The sequence below is a fragment of the Rhinoderma darwinii genome, chromosome 1 (genome assembly GCF_050947455.1).
Source record: "Rhinoderma darwinii isolate aRhiDar2 chromosome 1, aRhiDar2.hap1, whole genome shotgun sequence".
Classification (NCBI taxonomy): domain Eukaryota; kingdom Metazoa; phylum Chordata; class Amphibia; order Anura; family Rhinodermatidae; genus Rhinoderma; species Rhinoderma darwinii.
The window spans coordinates 187,836,598-187,857,558 of NC_134687.1; the positions used below are offsets into that span (position 1 = coordinate 187,836,598).

General features: G+C 45.1%; 1 protein-coding gene across 1 annotated transcript in view; it reads left to right on the top strand.

Annotated features, from left to right (window-relative positions):
- Positions 1-10,611: 10,611 nt before the first annotated feature.
- HPGDS (hematopoietic prostaglandin D synthase) overlaps positions 10,612-20,961 on the top strand; it is a 79,692-nt gene continuing 69,342 nt past the window's right edge. Inside the window, exon 1 of the mRNA XM_075860658.1 lies at positions 10,612-10,716. The gene's annotated coding sequence lies outside the window, so the exon portion shown is untranslated. The remainder of the gene's footprint in view (positions 10,717-20,961) is intronic.

Genomic DNA, 20,961 nt, shown 5'->3' on the forward strand with positions numbered 1-20,961 from the left:
AGTATAAAGCCCCATACAGTATAATGCCCTCCATAGCTGCCAATTACAGTATATTGCCTCCCATAGTTGCCCCATACAGTATAATACCCCCCATACAGTATAATGCCCCCATAGCTGCCCTATACAGTATAATGCCCCACATAGCTGCCCCAAATAGTATAATACCCCCTTAGCTGTCTCATATAGTATAATACACCCCATAAAGTATAATGCCCGTGTAAAGGATCTGCCAGGCACAGCTTCTGTGTCAACGCCCATAGGCAATCAGTCTGCACCTGCTTCTATGTCTGTGAGACTGACTCCATCTTCCACCACTTAGGATGGCAGGCTTAGGAGTGGGAGAGCCTATCACAGCCTGGCCAGACGGAGCTAGCTCCCACCCTCTGTCTATTTATACCTGCCTTTCCTGTTCCTCCTTGCTTGTGATTCTTCTCGTTTGGTTTCCTGGCCCTGCTGCAGCTTCTGAACTATTTGACCCTGCTTCATATTGACCCTGGCTTACTGACTACTCTCCTGCTCTGCGTTTGGTACCTCGTACACTCCTGGTTTGGCTCGGCTCGTTCACCTCTCTTGTTGCTCATGGTGTTGCCGTGGGCAGCTGCCCCATTTGCCTTGGCTTCTGTGTACCCTTGTCTGTTTGTCTTCGTGCACTTACTACGTTCTTTGCCCATTCCCCAGAGACCTTGGACCCATATCTCCATGGATTTTATCACCTATTTGCCTCCATCTCAAGGCAAGTCAGTGGTGTGGGTTGTAGTAGACCGCTTCAGTAAGATGTGCCACTTTGTGCCCCTCAAGAAACTACCCAATGCTAAGACGTTAGCTACCTTGTTTGTCAAACACATCCTGCGTCTCCATGGGGTCCCTGTCAATATTGTTTCTGACAGAGGGGTACAATTTGTTTCATTGTTTTGGAGAGCCTTCTGTAAAAAGTTGGAGATTGATCTGTCCTTCTCCTCTGCCTTCCATCCTGAAACTAATGGCCAAACTGAGAGGACTAATCAGTCTCTAGAACAATATTTAAGGTGTTTTATCTCTGACTGTCAATATGAGTGGGTCTCATTCATTCCCCTCGCCGAATTTTCCCTTAATAACCGGGTCAGTAACTCGTCAGGGGTCTCCCCCTTTTTCTGTAATTTAGGGTTTAATCTGCGGTTTTCCTCCGTTTCACCTGGTAGTTCCAACAATCCCGAGGTAGCGGTCGTTCATCGGTAACTGTGCACAGTCTGGGCCCAGGTTCAGAAGAACCTAGAGGCGTCCCAGAGCATACAAAAAACTCAGGCAGATAGAAGACGTTCTGCTAACCCCTTGTTTATGGTCGGGGATCTGGTGTGGCTATCGTCAAAGAACTTGTCAACGCCCCTAGGTAATCAGTCTGCACCTGATTCTATGTCTGTGAGACTGACTCCATCTTCCAAAACTCAGGATGGCAGGCTTAGGAGTGGGAGAGCCTATCACAGCCTGGCCAGACGGAGCTAGCTCCCGCCCTCTGTCTATTTATACCTGCCTTTCCTGTTCCTCCTTGCTTGTGATTCTTCTCGTTTGGTTTCCTGGCCCTGCTGCAGCTTCTGAACAATTTGACCCTGCTTCATATTGACCCTGGCTTACTGACTACTCGCCTGCTCTGCGTTTGGTACCTCGTACACTCCTGGTTTGACTCGGCTTGTTCACTACTCTCCTGCTCTGCGTTTGGTACCTCGTACACTCCTGGTTTGACTCGGCTCGTTCACCTCTCTTGTTGCTCACGGTGTTGCCGTGGGCAGCTGCCCCATTTCCCTTGGCTTCTGTGTACCCTTATCTGTTTGTCTTCGTGCACTTATTGAGCGTAGGGACCGTCACCCAGTTGTACCCCGTCGCCTAGGGCGGGTCGTTGCAAGTAGGCAGGGACTGAGTGGCGGGTAGATTAGGGCTCACTTGTCTGTTTCCCTACCCCCATCATTACAGCCCCCTCAGCAGCTACCATATGAGCCCCCCCTCACATACCCAGTATAATGCCCTAATATGTATGTACCTAATAGAAAAATAATAACATAATTACTTACTTACTGTTCTCACGACAGGTGGAGGATCTTTCTCCCCTTCTGCACTGTGCTGGGACTGACTCGGTGCAGACAAGCGCGATGACGTCACTACATCACATCTGACTGTGCTGAGCCGCTTGCGGCACAGTGAATACTGGAGCAAGACTCCAGCATTGAACCCAACTGAATGTGCGTCCTACGGATGCAGATTCAGTTAGAAGCGGGACCAGTGCGGTCAGCGCAACCTGCAGGCCCCCCAGACTTAGGGGCCTGTTCGCAGTTGTGACCGTTGTGACCCCTGCAGGTCCCCCCAGGCTTAGGGGCCCAAACGCAGTTCCGACCGTTGCGACCCCTATAGTTACGCTGCGGCCCGCGAGTGAACTAATCCAGTCACCTGACCTCACGCCACTGACTCAGGTCAGGTGTCCGGACATTCCCCACCCCTTACCTAAAGGATCCAGGGGTTCCCAGCCAGTCCTCAATAGTGACACCTGTCAGGCCCAAACCTGTGTATGGTCTGTGATCCGACAAGGGTAGGCACACTCAGCTTAGCTAGGAGAAGATATTCTGGCCAGGTTCACCACTAGCCCTGTTCAAAGATTTGACGTGATCTCAGCAGATACAATAGCACACCTGGAGAATTTGGGCAAATGCCATATAAATCTTTGGCATCTACTGTATGTCATAAATGTTAGATAGATGCGGGACCCGCATCTATCTGACATTTATGACATAACCTGTGGATGTGTCATAAATGTCTCTTATGGGAAAACTCCTTTAAGCCTCCAACTGAACAACATCCTGGTCCCTTGACTTCAACAATTTCTGTGTTCTTGTCACAGGAAAGAACATTCTCCAACTTTTTCCTCAGAGAATTCTCCATTTCAATGATATATTGAATAGGGGTGTTGCCCATGACTACGCTTAGACTTTCCTGATAGAAGGGAGACTGACTTTTATCTCAGCATGGATTTTTGGACATAGTTCTACTTCTTATTTAAAATCAGCTTATCTTGCAGAGATTGGTTACCAGCAAGGTCACAAGTGCGACAATCTTGGCACCTAAAAATTCATAGCTAACAGGCAGGGGGGTATCGCAATTCTTGCAGCGACAGTGCTTTCATTTGGAGGTTGCTTTTCTTCCTCCAAAACCTTTGTCGCTAGAACTAGAATTAGAAATTATAAGCCCCACGCAAGTCTAGTTTAGAAAAAAATTCTAGCTCCTCGTATACGGTCAAACAGTTCAGATATTAGTGGCAACGGGTATTTGTTCTTGACCGTGATCTGGTTGAGACCACTGTAGTCAATGCAGGGTCAAAGGGATCCGTCTCTCTTTTTAACGAAGAAGAACCCAGGCCCGGCCAGGGGATGAAGACTTTCGTATGAAACCTTACGGGACACAGCGGACCGGAGCGGAAGTGAGCGCTGGCATCTCCTAGGAAGGAGATGGGGACCAGCGATCAGAGATCCATGGCTGTGGGCGTCAGGAGGTGAGTAGACCCGATGGCCCGCGGCCATGGATGCTACAGTAAATATAATTTAGATTCAAAAGTGAAAATTTTATGTGTCAGTATAAACTGGATGCTCTTGATGACACACTCTCTTTGTGTCGGTGGCATAGCTGGGTTATTGTCAAGGTATTTTGAAACTGAGAATACACCCAAGTCATGAGGAATATTCGAATATTGACATTGCTATGTCTAGAGTGGCCCATCTGTAACTTGCTTTCCGCTCAATGTGTTGCATAAAATATATTAAACTAGCAGATTTTTTTAATGAAGAGTCTAGGTTATTAACATATCTCTGCAGCAGAGTGTAGATGTATTGTGACAGTTTAGCCATATGCCATCTTTCATATGCCATCAGAACCACTGTTCTAGGTGGTCCACAGCCGGAGATATGGTGTAACGGCTGCGGTCACGGACCGCAGCCTGCACTTACCTGATGACCGCAGACCTCTCTCTTCCTGCCGATGACTCCCTCCCCGGAGACGTCAGCACATGCGGCCGCTCTGCCCTGTAGTCTCTACTAGGGGGCGCGCGCGCTAGTTCCCAGCCTAAAAGGGCCAGCACGCGCATATGTATTTAATGAATTAGTTATCTCCAGATCACCCTGAACTAGAAAAAGGGTCCTGCCCTTTCACTACTTGCCTGAGCGTTGTTGTTGTCTTCCCATGTCTGTATTGCAAATGGTCCATTAGTGTTATCCTGCTCCCAGTGTTCCCGTGCCCTGCTACCTGTATCCTGTATCCCGTGCTGTGTTTGTTCCTGAGCCTGTCTAGTGTTGGAGTCGTGTTGTGCCACCTGCTGTCGTCTGCCATGTCTGGCGCAACCTGCTGCGCCTACTGCTTTCCGCGAAGTCTGGTGTCATCTGCCACGTCTGGCGCATCCTGCTACGCCTACTGCTATACGCCACGTCTGGCGTCATCTGCCACTCCTAGTATCATTCGCCATGTATGGCGCAACCTTCCACATCTAGCCCCATCCGAGCTAAAGCCTCTTCCATTGTCTGGGCTATCTCAGGTACCCTTGTGCTACGAACTCTTTGTATAGACTTTTGCATTGACTGTGACTTGGCCAGCTGCCCCTCCGCTACGGCGGATCGGCCTCGTGAGTCCACATACTCCTAGATCGTGACATACGGCTATTTGAATTGACCCCCCTTCCCTCCAGCTTCAGTCTCTCACACTATGTGAAGCAGCTTCATTCTGATAGGACAGTGTCAGAGGCTGTGTAGTAGCTCCAGAATCGCTGCTGTTGACACCCACTTGTCTAGTATAGCCTCATTTGCATATGTAGAAAAAAGCTCAAAACTTTTAAATTAATAAGCATTTTGGGACACAATTTCACTAGCATTATGTGACAGCACCTATTAGATTAGCTAGAAGATTGGGCATTACTATAGGTTGTCTATCTGTATATCCTGTTGATATATCATAAATATCCTTGATGAAAAAAGCCCCTTTAAGTCACCTGACCTCACTTCGAGTAAGTAGGGCACGCAGACAGAGCCAAGGAGGCAATAACACAGCGACAGCGGCGGTTAGAGTGAGGTCGGGGCATGCTGTGACAGGAGTGGACCAGTCCAAGTGACTGAACTGTGCCGGCCCCGGCAGGGGCGTAGCTAAAGGCTCATGGGCCCTACTGCAAGAATTCGGAATTGGGCCCCCCTTCCCCTCCCCAACACCACCAGAAACCTGGGCACGCCTATGCCCAGCTGCCTTACCCGACAGAACCCATAAATTCCCTCACAGTATAATGCCACCACACAGTATAATGCCCCCATAGCTGTCCCCCACAGTATAATGCCCCCTACATAGCTGCCCCATAGATAACCACCACTGTATAATGCCCCCATAGCTGTCCCCACAGTATAATGCCCCCATAGCTGTCCCCTCCACAGGCTAATGCCCCCCATAGCTGCCCCACAGTATAATGCCCTTATAGCTGCCCCCACAGTATATTGCCACCCATAGCTGCCACACACAGTATAATGCCCGCATACAGTATAATGCCTCCCATAGCAGGCCCATACAGTATAATGCACCCTCATACAGTATAATGCCCCCATAGCTGCCCAATACAGTACAATGCCCCCCAAACAGTATAATGCTCTCATAGCTGCCCCATACAGTATAATGACACCATACAGTATAATGCCCCGATACAGTATAATGCCCCCATAGCTGCCCCATACACTACAATGTCCCAATACAGTAATTACAATACAATAACCCCCCATAGCTGCCCCATACAGTATAAAGCCCCATACAGTATAATGCCCCCATACAGTATAATGCCTTCCATAGCTGCCAATTACAGTATATTGCCTCCCATAGCTGCCCTATACAGTATAATGCCCCCATACAGTATAATGCCCCACATAGCTGCCCCAAACAGTATAATGCCCCCCTTAGCTGTCCCATATAGTATAATACTCCCCATAAAGTATAATGCCCCCTCAGCAGCTACCATATGAGCCCCCCTCCCATACCCAGTATAATGCCCTCATATGTATGTACCTAATAGAAAAATAATAACATAATTACATACCTATCCCCATTCTCACGACAGGTGGAGGATCCTTCTCCCCCTCTGCACTGTGCTGGGACTGACTCGGCGCAGACAAGCACGATGACGTCACTACATCACAACTGACTGTGCCGACCCGCTTGCGGCACAGTGAATTCTGGAGCAAGGCTCCAGCAATGAACCCAGCTGAATGTGCGTCCTACGGATGAAGATTCAGTTAGAAGCGGGACCAGCGGGGTCAGCGCAACCTGCAGGCCCCCCAGACTTAGTGGCCCGATCTCAGTTCCGACCCCTATAGTTACGCCGCGGCCCGCGAGTGAACCAATCCAGTCACCTGACCTCACGTCACTGACTCAGGTCAGGTGTCCGGACGTTCCTTACCCCTTACCTAAAGGATCCAGGGGTTCCCAACCAGTCCTCCATAGTGACACCTGTCCTGTCCAAACCCGTGTAAGGTCTGTGATCTGACAAGGGTAGGCACACTCAGTTTAGCTAGGAGGAGATATTCTGGCCAGGTTCACCACTAGCCCTGTTCAAAGATTTGACGTGATCTCAGCAGATACAATAGCACACCTGGACAATTTGGGCAATTGCCATATAAATCTTTGGCATCTATGTAATAAATGTTAGATAGATGCGGGACCCGCATCTATGTGACATTTATGACATCACCTGTGGATGTGTCATAAATGTCTCTCATGGGAAAACCCCTTTAAGCCTCCAACTGAACAACATCCTGGTCCCTTGATTTCAACAATTTCTGTGTTCTTGGCACAGGAAAGAACATTCTATAACTTTTTCCTCAGAGAATTCTCCATTTCAATGATATATTGAATAGGGGTGTTGCCCATGACTATGCTTAGACTTTCCTAATAGAAGGGAGACTGAGTTTTATCTCAGCATGTATTTTTGGACATAGTCCTTAATTAAAATCAGCTTATCTTGCAGAGATTGGTCACCAGCAAGTTCACAAGTGCGACAATCTTGGCACCTAAAATTTCATAGCTAACAGGCAGGGGCGGTATCACAATTCCTGCAGCTGCAGTGCTTTAATTTGGAGGTTTGTTTTCTAAAACCTTTGTCGCTAGAACTAAAACCTTTGTCGCTAGAACTAGAATTAGAAATTTACGTGTCTGGTTTCACAAAAAATTGTATAAAACCTAGTGATGGCTGCTCTCTAGAGGTAGTGCAGCCCTTTGCCCAGTTTAAATAGTGGGAACTGGAGCTAAAAAGGGACAAATCTTCGCCTACAGCACCCGCAACTAAAGGAACCTAGTTCCTAAACATAAAAATATTTTAAAGAACAGGATGGAGTCATAAAAAAGAGGATTTCTCTTCAATAAAATATCAGTTTTCTAAGTAAAATTGTTATCTGAGAAACGCTGAAACTCAGGGTGCCTCCGCCCCAACACGTGGAATGTCCCAAGGGACGCTAGCTCGGCCTCCCTAGAGGAGAGGTAAAGGTTAAAGGCTATGTAAACCTTTGAGTGCATTGTTTTTTTAAGAAATAGATAAGTCAGTGAGTTTAGTGGTGTCGGCTCTGCTCCGAGACTCTGTGGAATTCCCTGACATCGCTGTCCACATATGAACAGCGATGTCTGAGGCTTCCCCAGAGCCGGAGTCCCGAGCAGAGCGCTGGTGTCGGCTCTGCTCCGGGACTCTGTGGAATTCCCTGACATCGCTGCCCATATATGGACAGTGTGTCAGGGTATTGCCCAGAGCGGAGCAGAGCGCTGGTGTCGGCTCTGCTCCTGGATTCTGTGGAATTCCCTGACATCGCTGTCCACATATGAACAGCGATGTCTGGGGCTTCCCCAGAGCCGGAGTCCCGAGCAGAGCGCTGGTGTCGGCTCTGCTCCGGGACTCTGTGGAATTCCCTGACATCGCTGTCCACATATGAACAGAGATGTCTGGGGCTTCCCCAGAGCCGGAGTCCCGAGCAGAGCGCTGGTGTCGGCTCTGCTCCGGGACTCTGTGGAAGTCCCTGACATCGCTGTCCACATATGAACAGCGATGTCTGGGGCTTCCCCAGAGCCGGAGTCCCGGGCAGAGCGCTAGTACAGGCTCTGCTCCGGGACTCTGTGGAATTCCCTGACATCGCTGCCCATATGTGGACAGTGTGTCAGGGTCTTTCCCATAGCGGAGTCCCGGGCAGAGCGCTAGTATAGGCTCTGCTCCGGGACGCTGCGGAATTCCCTGACATATCTGCCCATATATGGACAGTGTGTCAGGGTCTTCCCCAGAGCGGAGTCCCGGGCAGAGCGCTAGTATCGGCTCTGCTCCGGGACTCTGTGGAATTCCCTGACATCGCTGCCCATATATGGACAGTGTGTCAGGGTCTTCCCCAGAGCGGAGTCCCGGGCAAAGCGCTATTATCGGCTCTGCTCCGGGACTCTGGGGAAGCCTCTGACATCGCTGTCCATACATCGACAATTATGTCAGGGGCTTCCCTAGAGCAGGAGTCCCAGTGATGTCAGGAGCACAGCTGGAGTCCCAGGAAGAGCCTACTAGCGCTCTGCCTGGGACTCCAGCTGTGGGGTTGCCCCTGACATCTCTGTCCATATATGGACAGTGATGTCAGGAGCAGAGCTGGAATCTCAGGCAGAGTGCCAGAAGCAGCTCTGCTCCGGGACTCCAGCTCTGGGCAAGCCCCTGACATCACTGGGGCAGCCTCTACAGAGGGCACTGGGGCAGCCTCTACAGAGGGTACTGGGGCAGCCTCTACAGAGGGCACTGTGGCAGCCTCTACAGAGGGCACTGTGGCATTATCTACAAGTGGGTGTGTGGCAGTATCTGAAGAGGACACTGGCATTATCTAGGGGTGTGTTGCATTATCTACAGAGGGCACTGTGGCCTTATCTACAGAGGGCACTGTGGCCTTATCTACAGAGGGCACTGTGGCCTTATCTACAGAGGGCACTGTGACCTTATCTACGAGGGCACTGTGGCCTTATCTACAGAGGGCACTGTGGCCTTATCTACAGAGGGCACTGTGGCCTTATCTACAGAGGGCACTGTGGCCTTATCTACAGAGGGCACTGTGGCCTTATCTACAGAGGGCACTGTGGCCTTATCTACAGAGTGCACTGTGGCCTTATCTACAGAGGGCACTGTGGCCTTATCTACAGAGGGCACTGTGGCCTTATCTACAGAGGGCACTGTGGCCTTATCTACAGAGGGCACTGTGGCCTTATCTACAGAGGGCACTGTGGCCTTATCTAGGGGTGTGTTGCATTATCCACAGAGGGCACTGCGGCAGCATCCACAGAGGGCACTGCGGCAGCATCCACAGAGGGCACTGCGGCACTATCTAAAAAGGGGCTGCCCAATCTTGACATGTGTGCTAACTGAGCCGCCGGACTGCATTTAGCGACATTTAAACTGGAAAGCTGGATTGTTGAAATAAGCACGTGGAGAAATATCTCAAATTTTAAACCTAGCGCTATTATTATAGTAATGTAGTATTATTATTCTAGTAATATAGTGTTATAGTAGTTCCAATAACTAATTGATTAACAATAATTTTGTATTGTATCAAATTTGAAAGTAATGTGGCCCGTCAACTTCCCATTTTTTCTATATGCGGCCCACTTACCCGGCCGAGTTTGAGACCCCTGGTCTATACAGAGCAGTTATATCGCTAATTTTATACTGAATCCGTCAGTCCCACGGACCTGACGGGTTCAGTGTCGGCGGGTCCTATATGTCTCTGACACGTAGGATCCACCTGTAATCAATCACATCTAAGTTATGAACTTAGATTCGAACGATTACAGGTGGATCCTGAGTGGACCCGCCGATACTGAACCTGTCAGGTCCTCGGGACTGTCGGATTCAGTGAATAGCGAACGATACAGCTGTTCTGTATAGAGAATACAGAACAGCTGTATCTCCAAAAATAAAACAATTTTTTAATAAAGACTAATTACAAAGCTACACTATACCCACTGACTAATATATTTATTGGGAAAAAATGCCCTGAACGGTGTATATAGCCTATAAGGTGCATTACTGCTACACTAAAACATATAACGCAAGCAGCAGCTTCACAGATTGCATAGGGTTAAGAAACACTCTTGTACACCTCCCAGTTCAATCTAGGAAGTCCAGCATAGTAAATTAAAACAAAAACCGTAATGCAAACAAGCAGAGCAAACCATCTATCCAAGTCCACACCGGACAGGGGAGCTAGACGTCCTTTTATAGGGTCAAGGGGCTCTAGTTAATTAGTGTTTAATTTGATTAATTAAAAATTCCATCTGTCCTACTAGTACACAGGGGCAGAAATACACAATTATTGTGCTGCTGTTAGGACATAAGGGAAAGACTGAGTAGCAGGAGTGGAAGTTTTTAAAACGTAAAGTGAGGTTTTAACAATTATCCAGAACCTGGCAAATCCTGGTGCCAGCATTAAGAACTGTTTTATATTTTTGCAGAATGACCTTGTGTTACTGCATGATTCCGCTTAGAAACCCTACTGTGTGTGTTTTTGCTGTTGAACATAAAATGTTCTATGTACACACCAACCTCTAGGGGGCAATATTAAAGCTAGATCTTTCCTGTGGGTGGATATAGTTAATGCAGGGAAGAGTTCAAAGTTACTTCTGTCTGTGAGTCCAGGCTTAGTGCAGCTCTCTTTACTTCAGAAGACTCTGGACTGTGAGGTAAAATTATAATTCCCTGTGATATTCTCCTCTATCCTTAAACTGGGGCCATATTTTCATAACTGAACTTTAACTTCCTTGATTATTATATGCAATAGGTAAAGATTGTGTAAATTAAAATCCTAATGTGATATACACTTTGTAAAATATATATTTTGCAATGAAAAGATATATGAAAGATCGCTGGGTACAAACAGATTTTCACAGAACACCTTTTTATTTTTTTTTACAGTAAAAATATTTTATAATGCATATTATTCACTTTTGGTTTCCGATAATACTGTACCTATAAAATGTTATATTCAGTTATGTTTACAAGTAGTATTTTCCTGAGTTTGCTCCTCTGCTGTATTTTACTACATCAGCCAAACGTTGCGTACCTTTGAATCGTATTGCTAAGGCAATGTTAACACACATTGGTTTCACTGAGTTTTCCAATTACACCGTGTCATTAAAAACTGTGTTTTTTAGGGCATGTCGAATGGGTAAAATCACAACATGTAAAGACCGTTATATTCCTTATTACATTCGTTTCCCAATGTTATTTTTTTTCTAGAATCAGGAATGTTTTACCAGATATATATACTGTATTTTTCAGACCATAAGACACACCCAGGTTTTAGACAACAGACAATAGGAAAATATGTCATATTTTACTACTTTTACAAAGAAAAAACTAATTGGTTAAAAAAAACGTATTTGTTCGGTTTCACCACATTCTGAGAGCCATAACTTTTATATTTTTTCATCGTTTGAGCGGTGTGAGGGCTTATTTCTTGCGGGATGAGCTGTATTTTCTATTAGCACCATTTTTTGGTACATACGACTTTTTTATCACGTTTTATTTCATTCTTTTTAGCGCTATGGTGACCAAAAAACAAAGATTCTGGGGTTTTCAATTTTATTAGTTCCTCCTAGGGGACTTGAACCAGCGATCATTAGATCGCTGGTACAATACACTGCAATACATGGATGAGTTACGGAAACAGCTGTTTCCGTAATTCCCATAGTAGTGAATGGCAGTTACAGAAGCAGCGTAGCATGCTATGCTGTTTCCGTAACTACTATTCATATCCTGTGGATATGTCATAAATGTCCTTCATGGGGAGACCCCTATAAATGCTGCGGTAGTTAAACGGACAGGAACAGCGCCATCGCTGTTCCTGGCCGTTAGAGCAGCGTAACAGCTGACACCTGCAGTGTATGGAGCAGGCTCTGCGCGTGAGCCAGCACCGCTCTATACATCATCCCCTCCCCGCTCCATCATGTGCCGGCACATCATGGGTCGGGAGGGGGTTAAGTAAGAAGCGGTCAAGGGGCCCGACGCTGCCGGATCTCTTGACTGCCGACCATAAGACGCAGGGACTTTTTAGTAAGATTTATTCTTGCTAAAAACTGCGTCTTATAGTCCGAAAAATACGGTATACTATAGTTTTTTGCCACACCATAATTTCTCAATGTGAATGGAGTCACATTAAAGGGGTCATTTATCACAACTAGTGCAAAAGAAAAGTGAGATGCCAATAGCATAGCAACCAATTAGATTCAAGATCACATCCCTTTTGATAAAGCTTTTCCCATGCACTAGTTTTCATAAATCACCTCTTTGTATTTAAAAACTGCATGGTTTTTATAGCATGTAGTTTTTTCTGATGCTAATATAGCATTTTTGTTTCCTGGACTTCAATGGAAGAAAAAGAAAAAAGAGGCATAAAAACGTGCCCAGTACCAGGGTTGCCATTAGGGCAGTACTAGTGGTACTGCCTTATGGGACCCTGCTTCAAGTGTAATTAGAAGGAGCCCTCCGCCTTGCGCCACTGCCTGCCGCCGCAAACCAAAAACAATAAAGCCCATATAGCTACAGCTAGATCAAAGGAACAGGCCCTTAACATGATGGGGCCTGTTCCTTTAACACGAGTAAAACTTTACGTTCCCCAAGAAACAGCCAGTGCCTGCCCTCATCTCCTATTGGCTCCTCCTGCCCCCTCTCCTCCTAACAGTGATGCGACATGCGTCTGCATCTCTGGGAGGAACTAGATTTCTCTTTGTGGTGGGCCGAAGCGCTGGTAGTCCTTAGTGTCTGCCAATTTTATCACCAGCCCTCCACAGCAATGCCAGTGAAACCAGGAGTGTCAGCCAAGACATAAGGACAGTCTTTGCAGCAGTGACAGGTCGAAAGACTGTGCCTGCCTGTCACTCAGTGTCCCCCCTGCCATTACACAGAGCCCCTGTCAACTTTCCCCCACAGAATGCCTTCCACCTTCTAAGCACCTCTTCCCTACCCCCATAAAGCCAATGCAACTTTCTGTGACCCGAGCCCCTCAAAGAGCCCCTGCCACCTTGTCCCCTGCCCCAACAGACCCCCAGCTATTTTTTGTCCCTCTGCCTTCCACAAAGCCATCACCAAATTCTGTCCCACTGTCTCCTGCCATCCACAGTACCCCTACCATCTTCTTTGTTCCCCTCCCCCAACAGAGTCCCTGCCACCTTTTGTTATCCTTGCCCTTGCCACATTGTCTCCCTAAGTTCCATCCCCCCACAGTACCCCTACCTTTCTGAATACCCCTCTCCTATCAGAGAACTTTTAATCTTTTCTCTTGAATGTCTCTGACTTGCCTCGTAGAGTGCCCCTGCTACCTGCTTCTCACTCCTCCCATAATAGTGCCCCTGTCTCTTTCTGCAACCACTGCTCCCACAGAACTCCTGCCACCTTATGCCCCCCCCAGTCCCATGCAGTACCCCTTACACCTTGTGTGCCTCCTCCCCTAGGAGAGCCCTTATCACCTTTTATCTTCCATGTCCTTGCCCTTCCTCACAGAACCCCTGCCACCTGCTACTGTCCACTCTCCCTTAAACAGAACCCCTGTTTCCTTCTGTATTTTCTTCCCTCTCACAGAACCCCTGCTTCCCACCCCATTCTGCAACACCCATAAAACATCTGGAAACGCACACTTTTATGCAAATTAGCGTAAGCCGTGCCCATTTTTGATCCGTTTGCGGTACTATCCCGCGGAAAGCGGGATGGTTGTGAAGTTTGATACAGCATTGTGTATACAGTGTCTGATAACCATAGGATAAAGGCACTAAAAGGGGGTTTTCGGTGTGCAGTAGGATTAGTCACTTACTAATGTACTGAGTGTCTGTAGCGGAAATGCCTCTGTGAACCAGTCTCACATGTAGTCACATGACCATGCTTCTGGTTTATATCTCGTGCTTGTGTGAAGTCAGACATCACATGCCTTGTATCTCTACTATATACTCATTTCAAGATTTGGCTCTTGAAAGTGACATTACAAAAACAAATTATTTTTGTTTAAAATTGTATTTATTGTTCAACAGTAATAAAACATAAAAACCTGTACATATTTGGTATTGCCGTAATCGTACTTACCCATAGAATAAAGGTAACATATCTTTTACACTGCATAATTAACGGCATAAATTAAAATTTATTAGGAACAAACTGATACAGTCTGTTGTAAAAATATTGAATTTACTGAGACATTTTGTGCGTTGGGTTTCAGGAGCAGGCAGCATGAAGTGTTTCCTATACAGAGTAGTTGTATTCAGTGTGTACGGCGCTGTACGGCTTTTCCCTAGCAATGCCCAATAGCTGAGGATAGGGGCAGCAGTTCAGGAACAGTTTTACAATGAAAGGAGGCTGTATTGGCTAAGAAATAATATTGCAATATTTCTTGAAATAGCCTGCTCTATACATTATTAAAAAAAAAACATTTAAATAATGATTACCATTTAAAACAATGCAGTTGTTTTCTCATACTATTGACAGTATGTTTTAGTTGGCAGCTAGTTCATTGGACAGCTTCCAGCTATGATTATGCTAGATCATCTTGATACAGCCTACTATTTATTTTCATTGCTATAATGTAGAAGCTGTTCTGAATTTTTATTATGCTGAATTATTCAAGCATGTTGTCACAAGGGACTAAGCGAACTCAAGACAATGACATGGTCCACGACAGAGGGATTATTCTGCCTTGTCCAGAATTTTATAAATCATATTATATGATCAGATAATAGAGCACTGCTCTATTTTGTTTAAGGCCTTATCTACCCCGGCCTTATTACAGCTTTGTACAACACGAGGTGCATGGGGCTCTGCTGTGCCTTCACGCAGCCAATTTCATACGGAGGTATACAGAAAAAATTGTGTCATGTTTCATCACATGCTGTATTACGGAGCTACTCTACCCTAGAATTATTGCTTCTAGGTGATAATATCTCCAACATCTGGCAGCCGACAGTGCACTGCATGGTGACACACGGAGTCCCTGCAGAATCCCATGAGACCTAAAGGAGTTATCCTGATTCTAGGAAATAAAGCTTTACTCTCCAATGAAGCCACATTAAGGATCGTAGGTAATTCTTTGTTTTTAGTCTGTTAGCATTCTGGTGCTCATGACTTTATTTTGTCTTTTACTTTTACATCAACATAGCTAGCTGCATGCAGCCCTGTTTGCTTTTTAAACTGTTTTTTGAATTGTAATGTTCTAGCATAGCTCTATATAACAGGACATTATGTCATTGCCTAATACTATGCAAAGCCATCGAAGGACAACCATGGGGCCATTACTGGGTTACTGGCAAGACTCCATTATGATGTCAGCTCTGTACAGTACGTTGAGTTGCAAATCTTCCCAGTTTCTTGACTCTGGGGCTGGAGTGTAAGTCCCAGTTTCTTGACTCTGGGGCTGGAGTGTAAGCAAAAAAAATTTCATTTCGGTTTCCAAAAGTTTCAGGACTAACACCAGCGTTGTCAATCATACTGCAGTAGTCCTGCTCCCTTTCTGGTCCATCCGTTACAAAAACACACACAGAGAATACAGAACTTAATAGTACAGAATAATTCACTATTTTGTTATGTTTTACTATTATAGGATGCTTTATTACATTTTTCATATATACTAAACTCCAGGATATCCCATTTTGAAGGGCAACCTAATGGACAAAAAGTATGCATGTCAAACAAAATCTCTCCTCATTCCCTTCTGTAGCTGCAGCACACAATAAACATGTTTAATCTACACCAAATTCGCCCAATTTTAGTCCAAAACTACAGTATCACCACCACAGGGGCTGGGGAAGAATGCCTGGATATAGGGGAGATACTGAATATTGGCTTCCTTGGTGATGACATTTCATTGCAGCATACACTGAATAGTATGTGAGTTATGTGCTTACAGATAAAATGTATTATCAGCCTGGCGGTTACATGCAATATGACTAGACGTCACAGGTAGTAGTGGACCACCGAACATTGCATACAGATTTTACTATGTCTGCAATACACAGGAATCGCTGTAGTAGCTTGCACTTACTGAAAAACAAAGCAAGAGATTGGAATCACAGTGGCTACTTTCTTAAAGATAATTGGTTCCACTCCTCCGCTTGATTTCTTAAACATAATAAAGTATAGACTTGAAAAAAGCCTTCTGTAGGCCATGATTAATAAATAATTTGGGTCTAAGGTTCACAGTATCAAAGAGCATATCTGCGTAGTTTGTTTTCCTTTTCTACTGTCCAACTTGTCTATTGACCCAGACTACTCGTCAAATTTTAGAATAGGCAGGACATTTATATTTAAAGTAAAAAAATAAATAAATTGAGTATTAACCCAGCACCTGCCAGGTCCACTTATCAGACAGTCTGGATTAGTTGACAGCCAGAGAAAAGTACATAAAACTCATTTGTGAAAGTAGAGAACTTTCAGAAAGAATACTCCAAACAAATGCTATCACAAAATACATGGATCGAACTTTGTATTTAATAAAAACAATGTCCTTACTGGCTCTGCCTGCTTCCGGTCTTGTGAGTTTTCATATTATATTGCAGTTTCAAGCTGGAAAGAGTGAAATATCACACTGAAGTGTCAGCCACTCTTTGTGAGAACCAATACCATGTTATAGCAGGGAAAATGTGGAGATGTCAACCTATATTTATGGAACAGTAACAGTGGGGGGGGGGGTTCGTATCTGTGTGGAGCTGGGATACGCTGTTAGCTGCTATTAGATGTATTACTCAGTAACAGAGAATCAATTGTGTTGTGTGGAATAAGAAATGGATAGAATTTGACATGTCTCATAAAATAGGGAAGTAATGTGGTGTAATTTGAATATGCAATGGATGTCTACATACTAACACTACAAGAACACTGTATAGGCACAGGCTGCTCCTTTGCAACATTAACGTTCAGAAATGGATAAAAATAACTGCATCATGATAAATATAAAATGTAACTTCATCTGTCCCTCAGTTCTGCACCATAACCATAACATGCATGTTCTCTTCCTTAAGGCCATTGGGGCTGCACCCATTTATCAGTATTCTGCAAACATCACTAGTGAAAACAAAAACTGAAGGTGATAACCACAACCATTTAGAAAATTAAAATGATCTCATTGGCTCTCATGGTTAAAGGGGTTGTCCAGAGTTAGAAAACCATGTCTTCGGTCTTCGAAAAAACAGCACCACACCTGCCCACAAGTTGTATGTGGTATTGCAACCCTTTGAGTAGCAATACTAGTACAACCCCTTTAAAGGGGTTGTTCAGGACATTAAAAAAGCAAGCTGCAGATATGAGATGTTCTAAAATAACAAAAAAAGTAATACTCACCTGGTAAATAACCCTTACCATTCCAACGCCACTGGTCCAGTGCTACCCAACAGTCTGTTAACTTTTACCGGAAGTGACGAGTTGCCGTTCCATCCATGTGACCACTGCAGCCAATCACTGGCCTCAGCTGGGATGCTGGAAAGAGTGGTGTGTCATCACTAAGGCCAGTGATTGGCTGCAGCAGTCACATGGATGTCAACACTTTCTGTAAAAGTAAACAGACCAGTGGAGACCACCGAGTGGCCGTGCTGGAGCTGCGTGGGATTTACCAGGTGAGTAATACTTATTTTTTTATATTTTATCACATCCCCTGTCTGAAGCCTGTATTTTAAATGTCCTGGGCAAGCCCTTTAATATCTCCACATTTTATCCACATTAGTTTTTCTACAAGAGGCCCCATGGTTTGTTACCACTGTAATTATACCTTTCTCAATAGTAACCGTAACCTGTGCATATATATATATATATATATATATATATATATATATATATATATATATATATATAGATATATATATATATATATAGATATATATATATATATAATCTCAAATGTGCGAGGATAGGGCAGTAATGGTGGCAGATACAGTACAGTTCAAAGAAACAAGGCATTATTTAGGCTGGGGCTCAAAGCATAATGGGTACAGGCAGTAGAACTTAGCATAGCAGTTGTAGGGTTGGCGCACAATTTGGCGGTTGCTGTCTTTTAAAGGGCACAGAGCTTATCTGTTACAGTCTCTTAGAGGCGGCTACAACTCTGGAAGGAACTTATCTAGGCATCACAGTCTCTGGTCTTTTAGGTCACTTTCAGGGCAGGGGTGACTAAAGTTGGAAGTTATCCGTAATGACGTACAGGATCCACTCTCACAGGGTATTTTCCGGTCATGGAGCACTCTCCCCAGCAGACCCAAGATACACAGCAGTAGGCTCAAGATGTTGGAAACACTCCGAAAACACTCAGCAGGACAAACAGGGCTGGCATGACCAAATCCTTCCACAGTTTCCTTCTGGTTCTCTGCTCACTGTCAGTCCTGTACCCTTCCTACAGTCGGACCTGGCAGGCTCTCCACGCAAATGTTACTGTGTCTACCTCTGATAACTCACTGCCATTTCTCTCCACGAGAGGCACCAAAACGCCTCTATAAACTCGCTCCACCCTCGTACGGAGCCACGCTACTAAATCTGCACACCTGAGCAGGGAGTAGCATCATGCACTATGCACTCCTGAAACAATACAAACATCACAACATATTAACCCCTTAATGACACGGCCAATTTTGGTCTTGAGGACAGAGCAATTTTTTTACATTTCCCTCTTTGCATCCCGACGCTCATAACTCTTTTATTTTTTGTACGACATAGTTGTATGAGACTTTGTTTTTTGGAGGACGAGTTGTACTTTATGTAGGTACCATTTTTTGGTACAAATACATTATCGTTTAATTTCTATAAATTTTTATTTTGGCGAACATGCAGAAAAAAACAGTTCCGCAGCAGTTTTAATATTAATTTTTTTTACACCATACACCGATCATAATAAATAATGTTATACATTTGTTGTACAGGTTTTTACGGTCGTGGCGATACCAAAAATGCCTATATTATTTAATGTTTTGGGACTTATATTTTAAAACGTTTATTTATTACAAAAAAATGTGTGTTTCTGTGTATTTTTTTTACTTTTCATTTATTTATGGAGGGATCTATCCAATGTGGGTTAGTGTCAGACCAATAGCGGTGGTTTTGTTTGTTAACTTCACCATTCACATAAAAGTTTGCCTCATCACTGAACAAAATGTTCTGTGTAAACTGAGGGTCCTGTTCCAATTTTTGTTTTGCCCATTCTGCAAATTCAGTGCGCCGATCTGGGTCATCCTCGCTGAGATGCTGCAGCAGCTAGAGTTTGTAAGGGTGCCATTTGTGAGTAGCTAATATCCACCGAAGGGATGTTCGACTGATGCCACTCTCCAGTGACATGCGGCGAGTGCTACGCTGTGGGCTCTTGCTGAATGACGCTAGGACAGCCACTGATGTTTCTTCATTAGTGACAGTTTTGATGCGTCCACATTTGGGCAAATCCAACACTGAACCAGTTTCACGAAACTTGGCAAGCAGTTTGCAAACTGTAGCATGGGAGATGGGTGGTCTTGTAGGGTGTCTTGCATTGAAATCTGCTGCAATGACCCGGGTACTGCGTTCACCAGACATCAACACAATTTCTATCCGCTCCTCACGTGTTAACCTCTGCGACATGTCAATGGCTGTAAACAAAGAGAAGCTTGTAAATAACTCATGAAAGAATAAAGTAACGTTAAAACCAAGCACACCATTGTTTTTCTTGTGAAATTCTCGATAAGTTTGATGTGTCACATGACCCTCTTCCCATTGAAAAAACTAAAGTTGGATACAAAATGGCCGACTTCAAAATGGCCGCCATGGTCAACACCCAGCCACAAACAGGAAGTTAATATCACCAACCATTCCCATTTTATTTAGGTGTATCCATATAAATGGCCCACCCTGTATATGCCAGTACATTAGCCTGTGTACTGATTGTACACAGGCAGTTGTTAGGGCATACCTGAGTTTGCCCTAACAACAGGAAATATGTTCAGACAGCCCTGGGGTCCTTCAATGGATCCTGGGCTGTCTGGCCATATGAGTTGTGGGCTTTGATCGCGTCACAGTTATCTTCTGTGACGCGATCAATGTGCAGTTCCCTCTCCTTGAACGACGCGATCAGCTTTCATCGCGGCGTTCAAAGGATTAACGGCGGAGAGAAGATGTTTGTCTCCTCTCCGCTGTCAGTGCGGGACCGTGGCTGTGTATTACAGCCGTTGCCCCGCTCTCGATCACGCGCAGAGACGGCTGTCACAGAGGACGAGAATGCTCGTCCTAATGCGCGAAGTACTCGCCGCTCAGAACGAGCATACTCGTCCTGTGTCGGTAACCAGTTAAAAGCACAACAACTATGACAGAAATCATGTTCGGCTTCGTTCACATCTGCGTCGGGGGTTCCATTCATGGGTTCTGTCAGACCTTTCCGTCAGGGGAACCATGAATGGAAACTATAGCTTTACGTTTGCATTACCATTGATTTCAATGGTAATGCTTCCGTTGCTGATGGTTTTCGTTTGTCTCCGTTCCGTAAGGTTTAGTTTTTTTTGGCGGAATCAATAGCACAGTCTACTGCGAACGAAGCCTTAGAACATGTTATAACATAACAGTACAGTTGCTTCACTGGTAACAGTACAAGTGCATTTCTTGGTAAGGAGTGCGGAATCACTGTCAAAGTCCACTTATGTGCCGCCCCTCCTTACAGCAAACAAGGTAGAAACCTTGGAAAAAAGCCAATGCTGGCTTTTTACAACAGTCATCACAAACCTATATACCGTATTGACCTCCCTTATGCAAAAGGAAAATGTGATTTTTAATGGGATGCAAATGGTTATGATACACCTTATGATGTATGTTCACACTCATCAGATTTCTGCATCTAAAAAATGTGTTCCATACATGTGAAAAAGATTGTTTCTGCAGTATGTCCCTGAATTTCTGCAAGCTCCATTCAGATAAATAGGACAGTCACATGAATTTCTGCAACAAAACTG